At 44.6% G+C, this 21,547-nt stretch overlaps 1 long non-coding RNA gene across 1 annotated transcript; it reads right to left on the minus strand.

Moving 5' to 3' along the window:
- Positions 1-1,962: 1,962 nt before the first annotated feature.
- On the minus strand, positions 1,963-20,664 carry LOC143766309 (uncharacterized). The gene is made up of 3 exons (XR_013213557.1): positions 20,445-20,664; positions 2,332-4,266; positions 1,963-2,231 (listed from the first exon to the last, which is right to left on the minus strand). It is a non-coding gene; the product is annotated as an uncharacterized LOC143766309 (long non-coding RNA).
- Between the last annotated feature and the right edge of the window lie 883 nt (positions 20,665-21,547).

Genomic DNA, 21,547 nt, shown 5'->3' on the forward strand with positions numbered 1-21,547 from the left:
CATAATAAAGATGTATTTATCGCACTAATTCATGCAGTCTGGTGATCCCCGTTCTATTTGGCCTTGCTTTTTCTCTTTTTTTCTCATACTCCATCTGGGCTAGCGTTTTTTTTATAATCACCACCCCTAATGCCCAGACGAACCCTGTCGATACCACGAATACTAAGCGCACATGGATCGCAGTTATGATGTACCTTAAAATGCCGCGGGATAGTCTTAAGAGTCGAAATGTCAGGCACATCCCTGGCTGCTCTGATGTCCCTAACATGTTCTCTAACCCTGATGCGTAATTCACACGAAGTGAGACCAATGTAGATTAAGTCACAGGTACACATTGCGTAATAAACCACATGTGTGGTACTACATGATACATAACACGTGATCCAGTAGTCCCTACCTCCATCTGCTGATTTGAAGTTGGTAGCTCGCACAATATTATTACACGCCAGACAAGAGCCACATGGGTAGCATCCCCATCTCTGAGGACCCACCCCATATATATTTGGTGTGTTCACTGTGTAGTGGCTTCTGACGAGTAGGTCTTTCAAGTTACAACCTCTCCTAGCAGTTAGGAGGGGTCTATCTGGTAAGAGCCCTTTCAATATTTTGTCCGTTAGCAACACGGACCAGTGTCTATCCAGACTCTGTCTAATGTTATCCCATTGATTGTTATATGTCATAATACACCTCAACTGTGGATCTCCACGGTCACGAGGATGGGTCTTAGAAAGAAGCTGTCGGCGATTAGTACCCTTTGCATGAGAGTATCCTTTATTGATAGACCTCCTGCTGTACCCCCGATCCTAGAACGGTTGTCTAAGGTCCCGAGCCTGGTCCTTGAAAGCGACATCCGTGGAGCAGATTCGTTTCATTCTCAGAAACTGACCAATCGGTACAGCACGGATTGTTGAAGAGGTATGTGCGGATGTGGCATGAAGTAATGAATGTTTCTTTACGGAACACATCCGTTTGAATCATGCCATCCGCACCTACCGTGACCTTAATATCCAAGAAGTCAATTTCACGTGCCGCCAATTTATATGTCAGTTTGATGTTGCGGTTATTATGATTAAGTCCACAGATGAAGTCCAAGAAGCCCTGCTCAGGACCTGCCAGATGATAAAGACGTCATCGATATACCTGTACCAGCACTGCGCCTGGGCGGCGGCGCACGCGCCATCCCCGAAAATCTCCCTCTCCCAAAAGCCGAGAAAGAGATTAGCATAAGATGGCACGCACGCCGCACCCATCACAGTGCCACGGCATTGTAGGTAAAATTTTTCTTTAAAGGTGAAACAATTGTGCGTCAAGATGAATTCCAACAGTTCCAGGATCAGGGATCGCAGATCCTGGTCCAAATTACTCATGTCCAGGAAGTAAGCCACTGCCTCCAGCCCATCCATGTGACCAATACTGGTGTAAAGGGATTCTACATCCACTGTTGCTAAGAACATACCAGGCTCTAGATGAAGACCATTGAGCTTCCCCAGGACGTCCGTAGTATCCCTGACATAGGAGGGCAGCGTCTCAACTATGGGGTGCAAATAGTACTCAATGAATTTACATATCGGATTGCAAAGCCCTCCTATGCCAGAGACAATCGGACGCCCAGGGGGATCAATTTGATTCTTGTGAATCTTTGGTAGCAAGTAGAAGGTAGGGACCACCGGATTCCGTACGCACAAACCCTCCAGAATTTTTTTTGGGTATAATCCCCTGTGACAATGCCTTATCAAGGATCTCAAAAATATCTCTAGAGAAGCCCATCGTGGGATTAGATGGTAGAATGGAGTATGAATCCCGATCTCTCAATTGACATAGGGCCTCCCTTTCATACTTAAATGTTGGCCAGATGACCACATTCCCCCCCTTGTCTGCTGGTTTGATCACAATATCCCGTATCAGCCCCAACTCTTTAAGAGCTAGGCGGTGAGCCCGTGTCAAATTGTCCCCTCTATGAGTACTAGAGAATGATTTGAGGTCATCTAGGACTAGTTTGTTAAAGATTTCGATCGACGGGCGTAAAGAAAAGGGGGGGATTGTGGTAGATCTCGGCACAATAGAAGTAGGGAAGGTAACTGGTGAGTTTGAGAAATTCTCACGTTCTAGTTCCTCCAGAATAGAGAGAACTTCTTGTTCAGTCACAGTTTCAGAGACAATACTATCTGCCGGTTTAGCATGAAGTTTCCGTAGCAGAATTTTTCTCAGAAACAGCTGGATGTCCTTCATTGCTGAAAAATAATTAAAATTGTTAGTAGGAACGAAGGTAAGACCTAAGCTCAAGACCTCTAGTTGTGCTTTAGTTAACACGTGTGTGGAAAGGTTAATTACCTCTAGTGCGTTATTTGTTTTAGATTTCTTTTCCTGGGACTGGGGTGGGGTTAATTTTCTCTTATTATAAGATTTCCCCTTTTGTGGTCCAGATTTCCCCATACCAAGCCTTTCTTGGTGGACATTTTGCAGAAGACCACTCGTTGAGGGTTCATCATCCATTGAGGAGGCAGAGGAAAATGAGTTACGATGGTTTCTAGATACCGATTGACTGGAACTCTGTTTTTTCCTCCATCTATATACATAATTATTTTTGTAGTCCACCGTGTCTCGTTGGTACTTTTTTGTTTTAGATGCCACTATCTCTTTCTCCCGTTTCTGGAAGTCTTTTTCAAGTTCTTTATTCAAATTTGACATTGCCTCAGTGGATAATTTGTTCATAAGGGTATCTTGTAAGGTATTAATCTCCAATTCCACCTCCTGAATTGTTGTTGTATTTGATTTGATTAACAAACTCATATAGCCCCTAGAACAAGTAGAGGACAAATCTTCCCATTGTTTCCTTAATCCCTCATCCTCCATAGTAAAGGATGGAAAGACTTGGACACGGAGGCCCCTCGGTATCAAACCTTTTGCCAAATAACGTTCCAAAAAGGCCCTATTCCACCATAAACGTATTTTCTTGTTGAAGAGGTACTTGAGCTTAGTTACCAATTCGTCCATCTCCCTTGTGTTTAAAACCATACCAAGGTCATGACCAAAAACCTGATCAAGCTTAGAAAGCCATGTCCTTTCATGTGCTTTATGGTCCATTTGGTTGGTAGGAAACGCTGTGAACAGACACAGTGCAATAGTTAATTGAACAACCTCCTCAGGGTGCGGATGCCAAATTCAAAACTGGCCAATAGGACAACTCCCATAGTCATGCAAACCTATAGAGAAATGGAGTATGATGCCCCTAGATAATAACTCATCAAATACACAAGCTAACAAACAATAATAATCTTTATTATATAAAAAAGACAAATACACAAAAATATCCAATGAAAATGACAGGCAAATGGTGATGACACAGAAAAAACGGAAGCAGCAGTATCATGTAAACATATCAGCACCCTGTGGTGTACAAGAGGTGCTGTGCATAGAAATGCACCTCACATACTACACCGGCCTGTCGGGCACATATATATAGCCCGACTCCTGCCCTATTGAGAACTACGGCACTGCCCATATATAGATACAGTCTCAAAGCTTAGGACCGGTGAAAAAATAACTCACATCATAAAGTGCAGAAAGTGCATAGCAATAGTGCCACACGATAACACTATACATAGTGCTTACCCATATGGGTCAAGTATGCCGCTAGATCCGTTAGCCCCGGCGCACGTTTTGCTTTTTTAGCTTCCTCGGGAGGCTTGTATGGGTTGCCACCAGAGGGGACAGCTTTTAAAATACCCGGCACAGCTGATAACAATTGGCGCCGCTCACCGGGGCGCATGGGAGGCGGATCCCGGATCGCAGACACGTCACATCCGGCGAGCACAGGGGAGGAGAGGGTCCGGGAGAGAAAACACTCCCCTGACGTTAGTGACTCACTCCTCACCCAATAGGTGCCATCAGGGGCGTGCGCTAATTCCGAGTCCACTGCGCATGGGCACACCGCGGTCGCCATCTTACTTAAAGGCTAGAAAGTGGGCATGCAAGATAAACATACAAACCACAGATGTAACAAAAGTAAAAAGCCCACCATAAGCAAAGCATCGCATAGGATATAAGCAGACATCAATAAGGTATTGGTACATTGTATATATAAATACTGTCGCATAGGTAAAAAGCGCGCAGCATTACTTCATATTGAGCCTATAAAGACTTCATCCAAGTCGCTGTCCGTGCAATATGGTGCTTGTCCCCAAAGTGGTGCCAGGTTTAAGTTGGACAATATCAGTCCCCTCCAAAAATAGTTTTCATCAGTAAAGTATTTGCAATGAATCAACACTAAATATGAAAATAAAAATATTAAAATTAGAATACAAAAAGAGAAAAACAGCAGCAACAATTAAAAACAAGGAAAAATAGGGAAAACAATATAGCGATGAGTTTAAACCGGACCAAACTAATCACGCATCATGGTATGCAAAGGGGATTTTTTAGAGAGTTATAGGAAGGGAACAAAAGAGAGTTTCTCATTCAGTCCCTGCGGTGCCATAGTTCCAAGTGAGACTATCCAGCGGCACTCCATCTGGGCTAGCGTTTTTTTTATAATCACCAGTGCCACCCCTAATGCCCAGACGAACCCTGTGGATACCACGAATACTAAGCGCACGTGGATCGCAGTTATGATGTACCTTAAAATGCCGCGGGATAGTCTTAAGAGTCGAAATGTCAGGCACATCCCTGGCTGCTCTGATGTCCCTAACATGTTCTCGAACCCTGATGCGTAATTCACGCGAAGTGAGACCAATGTAGATTAAGTCACAGGTACACATTGCGTAATAAACCACATGTGTGGTACTACATGATACATAACACGTGATCCGGTAGTCCCTACCTCCATCCGCTGATTTGAAGTTGGTAGCTCGCACAATATTATTACACGCCAGACAAGAGCCACATGGGTAGCATCCCCATCTCTAAGGACCCACCCCAAATATATTTGGTGTGTTCACTGTATAGTGGCTTCTGACGAGTAGGTTTTTCAAGTTACGACCTCTCCTAGCAGTTAGGAGGGGTCTATCTGGTAAGAGCCCTTTCAATATTTTGTCCGTTAGCAACATGGACCAGTGTCTATCCAGACTCTGTCTAATGTTATCCCATTGATTGTTATATGTCATAATACACCTCAACTGTGGATCTCCACGGTCACGAGGATGGGTCTTAGAAAGAAGCTGTCGGCGATTAGTACCCTTTGCACGAGAGTATCCTTTATTGATAGACCTCCTGTTGTACCCCCGATCCTGGAACCGTTGTCTAAGGTCCCGAGCTTGGCCCTCGAAAGCGACATCTGTGGAGCAGATTCGTTTCATTCTCAGAAACTGACCAATCGGTACTGCACAGATTGTTGAAGAGGTATGTGCGGATGTGGCATGAAGTAATGAATTAACGGATGTTTCTTTACGGAACATATCCGTTTGAATCATGCCATCCACACCTACCGTGACCTTAATATCCAAGAAGTCAATTTCACGTGCCGCCAATTTATATGTCAGTTTGATGTTGCGGTTATTATGATTAAGTCCACGGATGAAGTCCAAGAAGCCCTGCTCAGGACCTGCCAGATGATAAAGACGTCATCGATATACCTGTACCAGCACTGCGCCTGGGTGGTGGCGCACGCGCCATCCCCGAAAATGTCCCTCTCCCAAAAGCCGAGAAAGAGATTAGCGTAAGATGGCGCGCACGCCGCGCCCATCGCAGTGCCACGGCATTGTAGGTAAAATTTGTCTAAAGGTGAAATAATTGTGCGTCAAGACGAATTCCAACAGTTCCAGGATCAGGGATTGCAGATATCCCTGACATAGGAGGGCAGCGTCTCAACTATGGGGTGCAAATAGTACTCAATGAATTGACATATCGGATCGCAAAGCCCTCCTATGCCAGAGACAATCGGACACCCAGGGGGATCAATTTGATTCTTGTGAATCTTTGGTAGCAAGTAGAAGGTAGGGACCACCGGAATCCGTATGCACAAACCCTCCAGAATTTCGTTGACAAATAAACTGTATTCCAGGATCTGTAACTCCTGTTTATCAGTCATCTATCTGCAGCACAGAATTAGCCTATTCTTCGCCAGCATTTGAGGTATGATGCATGCTCAGCTGTTGTATTATGTCCTATGTCAGGAATGGGGTAAAATAAAAAGCAAACAGCTGAAAATGCAAAATGGACTGTACAATATGCATAAAGATACAGTGGGGGAAAAGTATTTAGTCAGCCACCAATTGTGCAAGTTCTCCCACTTAAAAAGATGAGAGAGGCCTGTAATTGACATCATAGGTAGACCACAACTATGAGAGTCAAAATGAGAAAACAAATCCAGAAAATCACCTTGTCTGATTTGGCAAGATTTATTTAGCAAATTATGGTGGAAAATAAGTATTTGGTCATTAACAAAAGTTCATCTCAATATTTTGCTATATATCCTTTGTTGGCAATGACAGAGGTCAAACGTTTTCTGTAAGTCTTCACAAGGTTGGCACTCACTGTTGGTGGTATGTTGGCCCATTCCTCAATGCAGATCTCTTCTAGAGCAGTGATGTTTTGGGCCTGTCGCTGGGCAACACGGACTTTCAACTCCCTCCAAAGGTTTTCTATGGGGTTGAGATCTGGAGACCGGCTAGGCCACACCAGGACCTTCATATGCTTCTTACGAAGCCACTCCTTCATTGCCCTGGTGGTGTGCTTGAAATCATTATCATGCTGAAAGACCCATTCAGGTTTCATCTTTAGTGCCCTTGCTGATAGATGGAGGTTTGCACTCAAAATCTCGCTATACATGGCTCCATTCATTCTTCCATGTACATGGATCTGTCGTCCTGGTCCCTTTGAGGAGAAACTGCCCCAAAGCATGATGTTGCCACCCTCATGCTTCACGATAAGTATGGTGTTCTTTGGATGCAACTCAGCACTCTGTCTCATCCAAACTTGACAAGTTTTGTTTGTACTAAGTAGTTCTACTTTGGTTTCATCAGATCATATGACATTCTCCCAATACTCTTCTGGATAATCCAAATGCTCTCTAACAAACTTCAGATGGGCCCGGACATGTATTGGCTTACCAAGGGGGACACGTCTGGCACTGCAGGATCTGAGTCCCTAGCTGCGTAGTGTGTTACTGATAGTAGCCTATGTTACGGTGGTCCCAGATCTATGTAGGTCATTCAATAGGTCCCCCTATGTGATTCTGGGATTTTTGCTCACCGTTCTTGTGAACATTTTGACCTCACGGGGTGAGACCTTGCGTGGAGCCCCAGATCGAGGTAGATTGTCAGTGGTCTTGTATGTCTTCCATTTTCTTATTATTGCTCCCACAGTTGATTTCATCACACCAAGCTGTTTGCCTATTGCAGATTCTGTCTTGCCAGCCTGGTGCAGGGCTACAATTTGGTGTCTGTTGTCCTTCGACAGCTCTTTGGTCTTCACCATAGTGGAGGTTGGAGTGTGACTGAGGTTGTGGACAGGTGTCTTTTATACTGATAACAAGTTAAAACAGGTGCCATTACTACAGGTAATGAGTGGAGGACAGAGGAGCCTCTTAAAGAAGAAGTTACAAGGTCCGTGAGAGCCAGAAATCTTGCATGTTTTTAGGTGACCAAATACTTATTTTCCACCATAATTTGCAAAATAAATCTTGCCAAATCAGACAAGGTGATTTTCTGGATTTGTTTTCTCATTTTGACTCTCATAGTTGTGGTCTACCTATGATGTCAATTACAGGCCTCTCTCATCTTTTTAAGTGGGAGAACTTGCACAATTGGTGGCTGACTAAATACTTTTTTCCCCAGGACTGCAGCATTGCCCCACTTATGCTGCCGCCGGAATCCTCAGGAAGGGACCCTGCTCCATGCTCTACCTCACCGCCGACACCGGACTTGCAGCATCGCACCCCAGGACTGCAACATTGCCCCACTTCTGCTGCCACTGGCTTCCTGAGTAAGGGACCATGCCTTCTGTGACCCCCGCTCTACCACCGCTGGCCCTCAGGTAAGATACCTTAAATTTGGACAATAAGACAAACCCCATCTTATAAAAATCTTTTTTCTGCTATTTTCCACCCCAAAATTTGGGGTGCGTCTTATGGTCCGGTGCATCTTATAGTCTGAAAAATACGATAGATTGTACATACACTGTGTGGCAGTCTCAGGAGCCACCACTTTACTACTCCAAATCGTTTGTGATAAAACTGTGCTCCAGTGACAAATCAGTAGGCCAGATTTCCACTTAAAAAATCATTAGGCCTAATATTGGGGTGCAGCCTGCAGGGCCAATTAGCTAATCCAAATAGTTTGTGATAAAACTGTGTTTCAGTGGAAAATCAGAAGGCCAAATTTCCACTTAAAAAATCCTTAGGCCTAAAATTGGAGTGCAGTCTGGAGGGCCAATTAGCTAATCCAAATAGCTGGTGATAAAACTGTACTTCAGTGGCAAATCAGAAGGCCAGATTTCCACTTAAAAATTGTTAGGCATAATATTGGGGTGCAACCACGAGGCCCAATCAGCTACTCCATATCGTTTGGGATAACACTGTTTCAGTGGAAAGTCAGAAGGCCAGATTTCCACTTAAAAATCATTAGGCCTAATATTGGGGCACGGCCTAAAGGACCAATTAGCTAATCCAAACCATTTGGGATAAAAATGTGTTGCAGTGAGGAATCCAATGGCCACATTTCCTAATCAAAATTGAGCTAATGCTCTAGTGGAGGCCCCAGGCCTCATTTCATAATCCAAATCGTTTGAGATAATAGTCTGGTGCAGGCACCAGACCTCATTTCACAATCCAAGTAATTTGGGATAACAGTCTGGTGCAGGCACCAGGCCTCATTTCATAATCCAAATAGTTTTGAATAATAGTCTGGTGCAGTCACCAGGTCTCATTTTTTATAATCCAAATTGTTTTGGATAATACTCTTGTGAAGGCACCAGACCTCATTTCATAATCAAAATCTTTTGTGCTAATTCTGTGGTCTAGCCACACCATATCAGCCAATAAATACTGATTTTCAATTTAGTTACAGGTGACTGACTGGATCTAGGGTTATGAAACAGCTGGGAAAAGAGGGGAAGGGTACATACAACATGAGTGGGAAAAAGCAAGGTCATGGTGGAAGGGGAATAAGCTTGGTATTCGACGTGTTCTTGGGTTAGGTGTTAATGTTAATGAAAGCTCAACTGAACAAACACTGTCTCATCTTATCCAAAGACCTCTGACAACTTCTGTTACTGAATGGGCTACTTGACTCCCTTTCTTTGGCAGCTGCACAGCAGTCCGTCTTGTAGATGAGTCTCAGAAAGACCATGTGCTCCAGTGGATGGCAAGCCCTGCATCAAGTGGCCTCTCCTCCTTTCCAAACGCCAACTGATTGTGGGGTACCACAAATGGGTCATTCTGCAGAGCTGGTCACACATTCTATTCCACAGGTATTAGAGGTCTGCTCCAAAGAATCCCAGAATCCAGAGGAGGAAAGCATTTGTACCGATGCCCAAAATATTTTCATGTTGGATCCAGGGCTGGAAGTAGTAGGGTCCGAGCAGAATCCAGACCCTCATCAGCAGACATTAACCACCGGGGGTGGAGGTGATCCCGATGAGGAGCTGGAGGAGGAGGAAGACAAGGATGTTACATAGCAGCTTCCCACACAGACATGAAGTAATGCAGACATGACAAGCACTGCATCCTCAGCCACAACCCTGGCTGTAGCCAGCATCGGTCATAAGTATGCAGTTTGCAGGTGCGGCAAGGATTGCCTAGCCTGGGCCATTTATGAGAAGTCAAAGGATGAACCAACTCAGGTTATCTAGGAAATTAGCAAAAATAAAAATCTGTAGGGGCAAAAATTGCAATAATTTGACAACTACATGTACAGTACAGAGCAAAAGTTTGGACACAGCTTCTCATGTAAAGATTTTTCTGTATTTTCATGACTATGAAAATTGTACATTCACACTGAAGGCATCAAAACTATGAATTACCACATGTGGAATTATATACTTAACAAAAAAGTGTGAAACAACTGAAATTATGTCTTATATTCAGGTCATCTGGCGTAGCACCCCATCACTCTCCTTCTTGGTCAAATAGCCCTTACACAGCCTGGAGGTGTGTTTGGGGTCATTGTCCTGTTGAAAAGTAAATGATGGTCCAACTAAACACAAACCGGATGGATTAGCATGCCGCTGCAAGATGCTGTGGTAGCCATGCTGGTTCAGTATGCCTTCAATTTTGAATAAATCTCCAACAGTGTCACCAGCAAAGCACCCCCAAACCATCACACCTTCTCCTCCATGCTTCACGGTGGGAACCAGGCATGTAGAGACCATCTGTTCACCTTTTCTGCATCGCACAAAGACATGGTGGTTGGAGCCAAAGATCTCAAATTTGGACTCATCAGACCAAAGCACAGATTTCCACTGGTCTAATGTCCATTCCTTGTGTTCTTTAGCCCAAACAAGTGTCTTCTGCTTGTTGCCTGTCCTTAGCAGTGTTTACCTAGCAGCTATTTTACCATGAAGGCCTGCTGCACAAAGTCTCCTCTTAACAGTTGTTGTAGAGATGTGTCTGCTGCTAGAACTCTGTGTGGCATTGACCTGGTCTCTAATCTGAGCTGCTGTTAACCTGCGATTTCTGAGGCTGGTGACTCGGATAAACTTATCCTCAGAAGCAGAGGTGACTCTTGGTCTTCCGTTCCTGGGGTGGTCCTCATGTGAGCCAGTTTCTTTGTAGCGCTTGATGGTTTTTGCCACTGCACTTGGGGACACTCAAAGTTTTCCCAATTTTTCTCACTGACTGACCTTCATTTCTTAAAGTAATGATGGCCACTCGTTTTTCTTTACATAGAATTTGTATTATGGCAAGAAAAAAGCAGCTAACAGTCTATTCAGTAGGACTATCTGCTGTGTATCCACCAGACTTCTGCACAACACAACTGATGGTCCCAACCCCATTTATAAGGCAAGAAATCCCACTTATTAAACCTGACAGGGCACACCTGTGAAGTGAAAACCATTCCCAGTGACAACCTCTTGAAGCTCATCAAGAGAATGCCAAGAGTGTGCAAAGCAGTCATCAAAGCAGTAGGTGGCTACTTTGAAGAACCTAGAATATAAGACATAATTTCAGTTGTTTCACACTTTTTTGTTAATTATATAATTCCACATGTGTTAATTCATAGTTTTGATGCGTTCAGTGTGAATGTACAATTTTCATAGTCATGAAAATACAGAAAAATCTTTAAATGAGAAGGTGTGTCCAAACTTTTGGTCTGTACTGTATGTACCGCCACATGCGCGATAAGCATATATTAGTCTCAGAATCTCATTGCGCTAAAATACCGACTTGCGGGCTTTGCCAACCACCGGCAGTCCAATCAACCACATCTTCTACTTTTCCCTTATCCGTTACTGTGCCAAGTGTTCTCACACCACACAGGTCTCCGGCCCCAGAAAATCCACTTGCTTACCCCCCACAGTCGGAGTGAGTGAGAGCCTGTCAGCTGTTATGGAAGTGGACATGACTGCTTTTCTTGGGTCGCCTAGCACAACACATATTTATCAATCCACCATAACATCTCAGCCTGCACCTAACTTACAGTACAGCAGTTTGTCCTGCTCTCCCTGCTCAACCCTCTCTCACCACAGCAGCCAGCCCTCAATTCTGCTGTTGTAGTCACGTAAAAAAAAATATTTCCTCCTACACATGGCAAAGCTAGGAGCTTGAACTCCAACATCTCCAATCTGTTAGCCATGGAAATGCTGCTTTTCCACTTAGTGGATACAGACAGTTTCAGAAAGTTGATGGCAGTCACAGTCCCTCAGCACCAGTTGCCCAGTCGCCATTATTGCTCTAAAAAAGCTGTGCTTGCACTACACCAGCATGTCACAGACAACATCACCCATTCCCTGAGAAAATCTATGTCTGCCAGGGTGCAGCTTGCCACTGACAGCTAGACAAGCAAACATGGCCAGGGGGGTATATCTTGCTGACTAGACACTAGGTGTTTCTGGTGGCTGTGAGGTAGGTGGTCAAGGGGCTGCTCCACAAGTCTTTAATTCCCCAAGGCTTGCGGGACAAACCTCTTTATCTAACACTTCTTCCACTGCTTCTGGCTCCTCCACCTCCTCTAGGGCCTTCAAAGTGTACATCCCAGTTTTAGACATCCAACTCCGGGAACGCGTCATTGCAAAAACATTAGCAGCAGTGTATGTGGCAAAAGCAATTTCTGTGAGTCGTTTCACACATTTTTTAGACCAGCCCGTGCGCCAACAGAACAGAGTACAAGTCTCACACGTTGTGAACGACTGGAGAGGATGGTGCAGGAGTATTTGAAGGTCAATATCAATGCCATTGGATCCTTTTGCATTTTGGTTTTCAAAAATGGAGGAGTGGCCGAAGCTCACCTGTCACGCCTGGGAGATTTTATCATGCCCAACAGCCAGCGTTCTCTCAGAACGTGTCTTCAGCGCTACTGGTGGTGTCCTGACGGATAAGCGCATCCAGCTGTCCCCTGAAGGTGTAGATAACCTAACTTTCATCAAAATGAACAAGTTATGGATCTCCAATGACTTTTGCACCCCAGTGGGCAGACTAGGCGATGGTTTGGTTTTTAGTGTCATGCATTATTCTCGCGTTATTGCAGTCTGTGCCATCTTTGTGGTGTCTTCTGTGTCTGCTGTTACTTCTGCTGCTGATGTTACAAGCAATTATTTTTAAATGTGGAGACTCCAAGTTGGGTCTTCATCTGGTGGGTAGGCTGTAGTGAAAGGTGTGTCAGAGGCCTATTATACTATTTCTATTCTGTGGAAATTTAAGCCACTTTAGTGCTGTGTGACAATTATTTTCTGAAATGTGGAAACTCCAAGTTGTGTCTCCATCTAGTGGGTTCCCTGTGTAAGTATTGCTCGTAGGGGCTGGACTTTCAGTCAACTACCTGTTTTACTTTTCTTACATTTTTCTACCAATAGTACTGTATTTAACTGATGTTTGTGCCATCTGAGTGTGGCTGGAATAAAAAAAACAAACAAATGGAGGTATTGCATGAGGTATCAGGGCTCCCAGCTAAGAAGGCTTACACCGCTCCCTTAACCCCTTCCCGACCTGTGACGCCACGTAGGCGTCATGAAAGTCGGTTCCAATCCAACCTGTGACGCCTATGTGGCGTCATGGAGGGATTGCGTCCCTGCATATCGGGTGAAAGGGTTAACTCCAATTTCACCTGATCTGCAGGGACAGGGGGAGTGGTAATTTAGCCCAGGGGGGGTGGCTTTGCCCCCATGTGGCTATGATCGCTCTGATTGGCTGTTGAAAGTGCAACAGCCAATCAGAGCAATTTGTAATATTTCACCTATGAAAACTGGTGAAATATTACAATCCAGCCATGGCCGATGTGTGTGTATCCATCCATATATGGGTAGGGCTTATCTTTGCCCCCTTAATTGCTGCATTCTATATAGGTTCCACCTTCCCTGGTATTAATGCATTAATACATCTATGTTTACCCTATGGGAGTATAATATTTATCCCCCTTATAATATCTGTGGAGCCTTGCTTACTAATAATTATAAATTGTTTTCATACAGTGTCCTTTTTCATACTGGCCCCCCATCTGCGCTTGCTTGGGATTATTTCCCGAACACACGCAGTGGGGTGACCCATATGATTTTTGATATGTACGTATATGGGTTTAATATTGTTTCCTGGGCACAGTTGCGGACGCGCGCTGGCCTGTTCTGTTTAGTGGGTCTACATGCTTTGGGCCATCAATTATATCTATTTTTGTTTTGTTTTTATTGTTTGGCTCACGCATGTGCGCTGTGGTGCGGCCGCCTGTTCTCAGGTGGGCTGGGGTATCTGTGTCGGCGCTTTTGTTGCGGTTACTTATCTCGTTGGGAGCGCCGGCAATTATGCAGGCGCTTTTGTATCTGCGACTGCGCTCCACTGGGCGTACTGCGCATGCGTGCTCCCTGGGATTTCTCTGTACGTATGTCAGCGCTCTACATGCTTCACTCCCTGGCCTCTCAGATACGCCATTTCCCGTTCTGGGGGCGGCGTCACAGCCCCGTTCTCATAGCTGGACGCACACTCCGGTAAGAGCTTTAAAATAATGATTGTGGAGATATACATACACACTTGTGCATTGGCTAGCCACATACTTCCCCTGACGAAGCCTCATTCGGGAGGCGATACGCGTGGGGCTATGGTCCACCCAGTCCCCTGGATACTTCAGCTTGCCAGTTTATAGGTGGGTTCATACTCCACCGCAGGTACCATGCCTTTCTTGATCTAGACTTATCTATGGGACCTTTCCACTATTATATATGGGCGTTTTTTGGTTATTTTGTACATCTTTTCTTTGGGTTTTATGAGCTACCATTATATATGGTCACCCTTAGATTCCCCATGAGCCGCTAGGTAGGATGGTATTATTATATACGTTTCTATATCCTATAGGCATATTGACAGGCTGTATTTATCACTTGTATATGTATATAAATATGTATGTTATGTATCCAGGTGGTCTGTAGTGACGTAGTGATTTTAAGTGCTTTTATGTTTTGCCAATAAAGTGTGTTTTGCTATTTTGTTACATATTGGGTGGTGTGCATTTTGTAGCAGCCTCTTCTACTCTTTTTCTTGTTATGCTCTTATGCTGCTACTTGCACCCCCTATCAACATATGATGGCTATGGCTGTGCGCCGGTGTTTTTTGGTATCCATCTGTTCCATGGGCGCCGCCATCTTTCAAAGTGGCGGGCGCAAGCGCAGTGCGCCCGCCGAATCTGCGGGCCGGCAGATTCGTTCCATGTACATTTTGATCACTGTGATAAAACCTATCACAGTGATCAAAATAAAAAAAATAGTAAATGAACCCCCCCTTTATCACCCCCATAGGTAGGGACAATAATAAAATGAAGAAAATATATTTACTTTTATTTTTCCACTAGGGTTAGGGTTAGAACTAGGGTTAGGGTTAGGGTTAGGGCTAGGGTCAGAATTAGGGTTAGGGTAAGGCTATGTGCACACGTATTCTGGTCCTCTGCGGATTTTTCTGCAGCGGATTTGATAAATCTGCAGTGCAAAACCGCTGCGGATTTATCGCGGATTTACCGCGGTTTTTCTGCGGATTTCACTGCGGTTTTACAACTGCGGTTTTCTGTAGGAGCCGCTGTAAAACCGCTGCAAAATCCGCAGAAAGAAGTGACATGCTGTGGAATGTAAACCGCTGCGTTTCCGCGCAGTTTTTTCCGCAGCATGTGCACAGCGTTTTTTGTTTCCCATAGGTTTACATTGAACTGTAAACTCATGGGAAACTGCTGCGGACCCGCAGCTGCGGAAACGCTGCGGATCCGCAGCATTTTCCGCAGCATGTGCACATACCCTTAGAATTAGGCTATGTGCACACGGTGCGGATTTGGCTGCGGATACGCAGCAGACTGGCCGCTGCGGATTCGTAGCAGTTTTCCATCAGATTTACAGTACTATGTAAACGTATGGAAAACCAAATTCGCTGTGCCCATGGTGAGGAAAATACTGCGCGGAAGCGCTGTGTTGTATTTTCCGCCGCATGTCAATTCTTTGTGCGGATTCTGCAGCATTTTACACCTGTTCCTCAATAGGAATCCACAGGTGAAATCCGCACAAAAAACATTGGAAATCCGCAGGTACAACGCAGTGCCTTTTACCTGCGGATTTTTCAAAAATGCTGCGGAAAAATCTCACACGAATCTGCAACGTGGGCACATAGCCTTAGGGTTAGGGTTGGAATTATAGAGTTAGGGTTGGATTTAGGGCTAGGGTTGGAAATAGGGTTAAGATTAGGCTTGTGGTTAGGGTTATGGTTGTGGTTAGGGGTGTGTTGGGGTTAGGATTGTGGTTAGGGTTGGGATTAGGGTTAGGGATGTGTTGGGGTTAGGGTTGTGGTTAGGGGTGTGTTGGGGTTAGGGTTGTGAATAGGGTTATGGCTAGAGTTGGGATTAGGGTTAGGGGTGTGTTTGGGTTAGTGTTGGAGTTAGAATTGAGGGGTTTCCACTGTTTAGGCACATCAGGAATCTCCAAACGCAACATGGTGCCACCATTGATTCCAGCCAATCTTCCAGCCCAGACGTGCACCCAAACAGTGGTTTACCCCCACATATGGGGTACCAGCATACTCAGGACAAACTGGGCAACAACTATTGTGGTCCAATTTCTCCTGTTATCCTTGCAAAAATAAAAAATTGCTTGCTAAAACATCATTTTTGAGAAAAGAAAAATGATTTTTTATTTTCACGGCTCTGCGTTATAAACTTCTGTGAAGCACTTGGGGGTTTAAAGTGGTCACCGCACGTCTAGATTAGTTCCACGGGAGGTCTAGTTTCCAAAATGGGGTCACATGTCGTGGAGCTCCAATGTTTAGGCACACAGGGGCTCTCCAAACGCGGCATGGTGTCCGCTAACGATTGGAGCTAATTTTTCATTCAAAAAGTCAAATGGTGCTCCTTCCCTTCCGAGCCCTGCTGTGTGCACAAACAGTGGTTTACCCCCACATGTGAGGTATCAGTGTACTCAGGAGAAATAGCCCAACACATTTTAGGATCCATTTTATCCTTTTGCCCATGTGGAAATGAACAAATTGAGCCTAAAATAATTTTTTTGTGAAAAAAAGTACTTTTTCCTTTTTACGGATCAATTTGTGAAGCACCTGGGGGTTCAAAGTGCTCACTATGCATCTAGATAAGTTCCTTGGGGGGTCTAGTTTCCAAAATTGGGTCACTTGTGTGGGAGCTCCAATATTTAGGCACACAGGGGCTCTCCAAACGCGACATGGTGACCGCTAAAGATTGGAGCCAATTTTTCATTGAAAAAATCAAATGGCGCTCCTTCCCTTCCGAGCCCTGTCGTGCACCCAAACAGTGGTTCCCCCCAACATATGAGGTATCGGCGTACTCAGGACAAATTGTACAATATCTTTTGTGGTCCAGTTTCTCTTTTTACCCTTGGGAAAATAAAAAAATTGTTGCTAAAAGATTATTTTTGTGACTAAAAAGTTAAATGTTCGTTTTTTTCCTTTCATATTGCTTCTGCTGCTGTAAAGCACCTGAAGAGTTAATAAACTTCTTGAATGTGGTTTTGAGCACCTTGAGGGGTGCAGTTTTTAGAATAGTGTCACTTTTGGGTATTTTCATCCATATAGACCCTTCAAAATGACTTCAAATGTGAGGTGGTCCCTAAAAAAAATGGTTTTGTAAATTTCATTGTAAAAATGAGAAATCGCTCGTCAAATTTTAACCCTTATAACTTCCTAGCAAAAAAAAATTTTGTTTCCAAAATTGTGCTGATGTAAAGTAGACATATGGGTAATGTTATTTATTAACTATTTTGTGTCACATAACTCTCGTTTAACAGAATAAAAATTCGAAAAATGCGAAATTTTCAAAATTTTTGCCAAATTTGCATTTTTTTCACAAATAAACGCAAAAATTATCGACCTACATTTACCACTAACGTGAAGCCCAATATGTCACGAAAAAACATTCTCAGAACCTGTCACGGGAAGACTAGGTGGGCAAGAGCTAATCGGGTTATTAGCTCTTGCCCACCTAGTCTTCCCATGACAGGTTCTGGCCCCTGCAATTTCCCTCAGACTAGGGAAATCCTGACTGACCCTCTACCTAGAGTTTACACTGATGGTGTGCATGTCTAGGCCTCGACCCTCACCCTGTCTCCTGTTTCAACCCTAGGCTGAAACCACCGCCCACCACCCAGTGAAAAGATAATACACCAATACCCACAGTTAGCACAGACAAGGATAATGGAAAATATACACCACGCCACAGTCACTCAGGAATACACTAAAAATGCGCAGGGGAAAATAAATACAAATATAGGAAGGAGTAAATAAGACAAAGGGAAATACACCACCAGCAACGATACTCCAACTACTAGCTCACCACTCCAGACCGAGATAACAACGCACAAGACAGAAGCTATAATCGGCGACGCCCAATGTTCAGGAGAACTATATAAAGGCAGTGGGCATGGCCCAGCTTCCAATCCGAGCACCAGGTAAATTAACCCCGGACCAGCTAGATAAAATCTAGCCGACGCCAATGAGAGCATAGTGGTCAAAAGCGGAATTACCGCTGTTTGTCGAACGACCTGGTCTGAACAGCGTCCGAAATGACAGTACCCCGCCTTCTACGAGGGACCCCAGGGCCCTCACGGCTTATAGGACCCAGTTTGTCTGGATGGCGGTGGTGAAACATACTGACCAGCCGATCAGCATGAACGTCCGAGGCTGGTACCCAGGACCTCTCCTCAGGCCCATAACCACGCCAGTGTACCAAGTACTGTAAAGTGCGGCGCACTACACGAGAGTCAACCACCTTGGAGACTTCAAATTCCAAATTACCATCCACCAAGACTGGAGGTGGCATAGGCGCCGCGTCCACAGAACCCACCACCTTCTTTAAAAGAGACCTGTGGAACACGTTGTGTATCTTATACACCGTAGGAAGCTCCAATCGGTACGCTACTGGGTTAATGACGGCGGTGACCCTAAATGGACCAATAAACCATGGACCCAATTTAAGGGATGGTATATTGAGTCTTATGTTTTTTGTGGATAACCACACCCAGTCATCCACACTCAGGTCCCGACCTGGCACACGCCTACTGTCAGCCACACATTTGTACCTAGCACCCACACTCAACAAGCGCTGTTTAACTCTCCTCCAGACTGATGATAATTGTGCTCCTAACCGGTCTTCCTCCGGGACGCCGGAAGAGCCCCCCTGACTCAAAGTACAAAATTGAGGATGTAGCCCGTAAACACAAAAAAAGGAGACTCCCCAGACGACTCCTGGCGGTGATTATTGATGGCAAACTCAGCCAAAGGAAGAAACTTTGACCACTCCTCCTGGTTATCCGAAACAAAGCAGCGTAAGTACTGTTCCAAATTTTGGTTCATACGCTCAGTCTGACCATTTGACTGAGGATGAAAGGCCGAAGAATGAGACACCTTGATCCCCAGCCGTGAACAAAATGCTTTCCAAAATTTTGACACAAACTGAGACCCCCTATCAGAAACGATGTCAGACGGAACCCCATGAAGTCTGACCACCTCCTGCACAAATACCTGAGCCAGAGTCTTAGCATTAGGCAACAAAGGCAAATACACAAAGTGCGACATTTTTGAGAACCGATCAACAATCACCAAGATGACCGTGTTCCCAGCTGAGGAGGGCAAGTCAGTGATAAAATCCATGGAGATTTCCGTCCATGGCTTACTAGGTACCTCGAGAGGAAGTAGTGTGCCAACAGGACGGGAGCGAGCCGTCTTAGTCCTGGCGCACGTGGTGCAAGCTGACACGTATGAGACCACGTCCTGTCGGATCTTGGGCCACCAAAACCGACGTGACACCAACTCCAAGGTACCCTTAACCTCTGGATGGCCAGCCAGGACAGCATCATGATGCTCTGCCAAAACCTTTAAGTGGTTGACGGGAACCTCCTCCTGGGCCTCGGCAATCTCAGCCTCAACCTCGGTAGTGAGAGCCGAAACCACAACACCCTTTTGGAAGATGGGTACTGGATCTTCCCGAGGCTCTCCCCCCCGAAAACACCTGGACAAAGCATCCGCCTTAGTGTTTTTAGAACCAGGTCTGTAAGTGACAACAAAGTTGAACCGCGTGAAAAACAAAGCCCAGCGAGCCTGCCTTAAAGACAGACGCTTGGCAGACTCCAAATAAAGCAAATTCTTATGGTCGGTAATAACAGTAACCTAATGAACCGACCCCTCCAAGAAGTGTCGCCATTCCTCAAAGGCCAATTTGATTGCCAACAACTCTCTGTTGCCGATATCGTAGTTACGTTCGGCGGGCGACAGTTTCTTGGAAAAATAGGCGCATGGACGCAAACCGCTCAAGGATGAGCCTTGTGACAGCACCGCCCCCACACCAACCTCAGACGCATCGACTTCTACAACAAAAGGTTTCGATACATCTGGCTGCACCAGAATGGGAGCCGAAACAAACCTGCTTTTAAGAGATTCAAATGCGCACACAGCAGCCTCAGGCCAAACGGAGAAATTGGTACCCTTTTTAGTCATGTCAGTTAGCGGTTTAGCAATGATGGAAAAATCTTTGATAAACTTCCTATAGTAGTTAGAAAACCCAAGGAACCGCTGAAGTGCTTTTAGGTTATCAGGCTGTTCCCAATGCAACACCGCTTCCACCTTAGCGGCGTCCATTTTAAACCCTGAAGCAGACACAATATAGCCCAAGAAAGGCAACTCCTGTACCGAAAATACACATTTCTCCAGTTTCGCATATAGCTTATTCTATCTGAGAAGCTGTAACACCTGCCTGACATGATCTAAATGAGTCCAAAATAAAGGTTTAGCGGCTGACAGCACTCTGACAGCAAAACAGGTGAAGGCAGATGCACGTCCTAATTCCACTGGAGCCAAGTGGAAGAGTACATACCATAGGTTGAAGTGAAGGACAGCATCCAGTCAGGGTGAAAGAAATTCTTCTTTATTTAAGCCATAATGCAACGTTTCAACCTCAAGGGTCTTTATCAAGCATACATGACAATCAAACTGGCAGCCTTAAATAGGAAGTGGGTCATGACCCACCAATCACCTCATCCCAGGCCGCCCACATAATTTACATAAAAAGTTCAGTGATTTACAAAAAAACAACACAAAATATACATCCTATAAAAACAATACAATTAAAACTGTGACACCATATCATATACATCATACTTGGCACATAATGTAATCTGTAGTAAAGCTACCAATACCAACTCACCAATATCAGGCAATCCTTGTTGCAAAATATGCCAATGTTTTAGTATTATACTCTTCATCATTCCACTAGCCGTGCTATAAGTGGAAACGAAGGGAATGCGTTTATCTTTCATTTTGACCTTCTTCCTCCTCACATCAGGTCTTGATGTCTCTCTCACCCTTACCTTCTGTTCTAAAACCGTGCCATTGGGATAACCCCTATCCAGAAATTTATTGCACATCTCCTCCAATCTAGAGTCCAAAAGTAAGTCATCAGTATCTATTTTACGTACTCTAAGCATCTGGCTCCAGGGCAAGGATTCTACCATCTTTCTTGGATGGTGACTGTTAAATTGTAATAGGCTATTCCTATCGGTGCCTTTTACGTATAAATCAGTTTTTAAGGCAGTTCAATCTTTATACACCATCGTGTCCAGAAACTCCAGTAGGGGTGGAGATAGAGTCAAGTTACTTAAACAGAAGGAACTCAAATGGATTTCTAAACTAGGCTCTCGGCATCCTGGGGGGTTAAATGTGGACTATAATTTACAGTTGTGTGTATCTTGAAAGATCATAATGATCCGTTGAGGTGTCTCTTGTGTAGTTAGTGTTTTTACTAAATGTTTGGTGTTTTTATTGTAATGGGTATTTGGGATTTTTTGGTTTTTTATATATTGTATTCGGTGAGTCAGATACCCATCAAATTGTTTTTTCTATAGAAACCACTTGGCAATTCATGTAGAGAGCGATTTTATGGTGACGAGAAGTAGCCATTAGTGTGACTTGTTGTACACT

This window comes from Ranitomeya variabilis, chromosome 1, assembly GCF_051348905.1.
Source record: "Ranitomeya variabilis isolate aRanVar5 chromosome 1, aRanVar5.hap1, whole genome shotgun sequence".
Classification (NCBI taxonomy): domain Eukaryota; kingdom Metazoa; phylum Chordata; class Amphibia; order Anura; family Dendrobatidae; genus Ranitomeya; species Ranitomeya variabilis.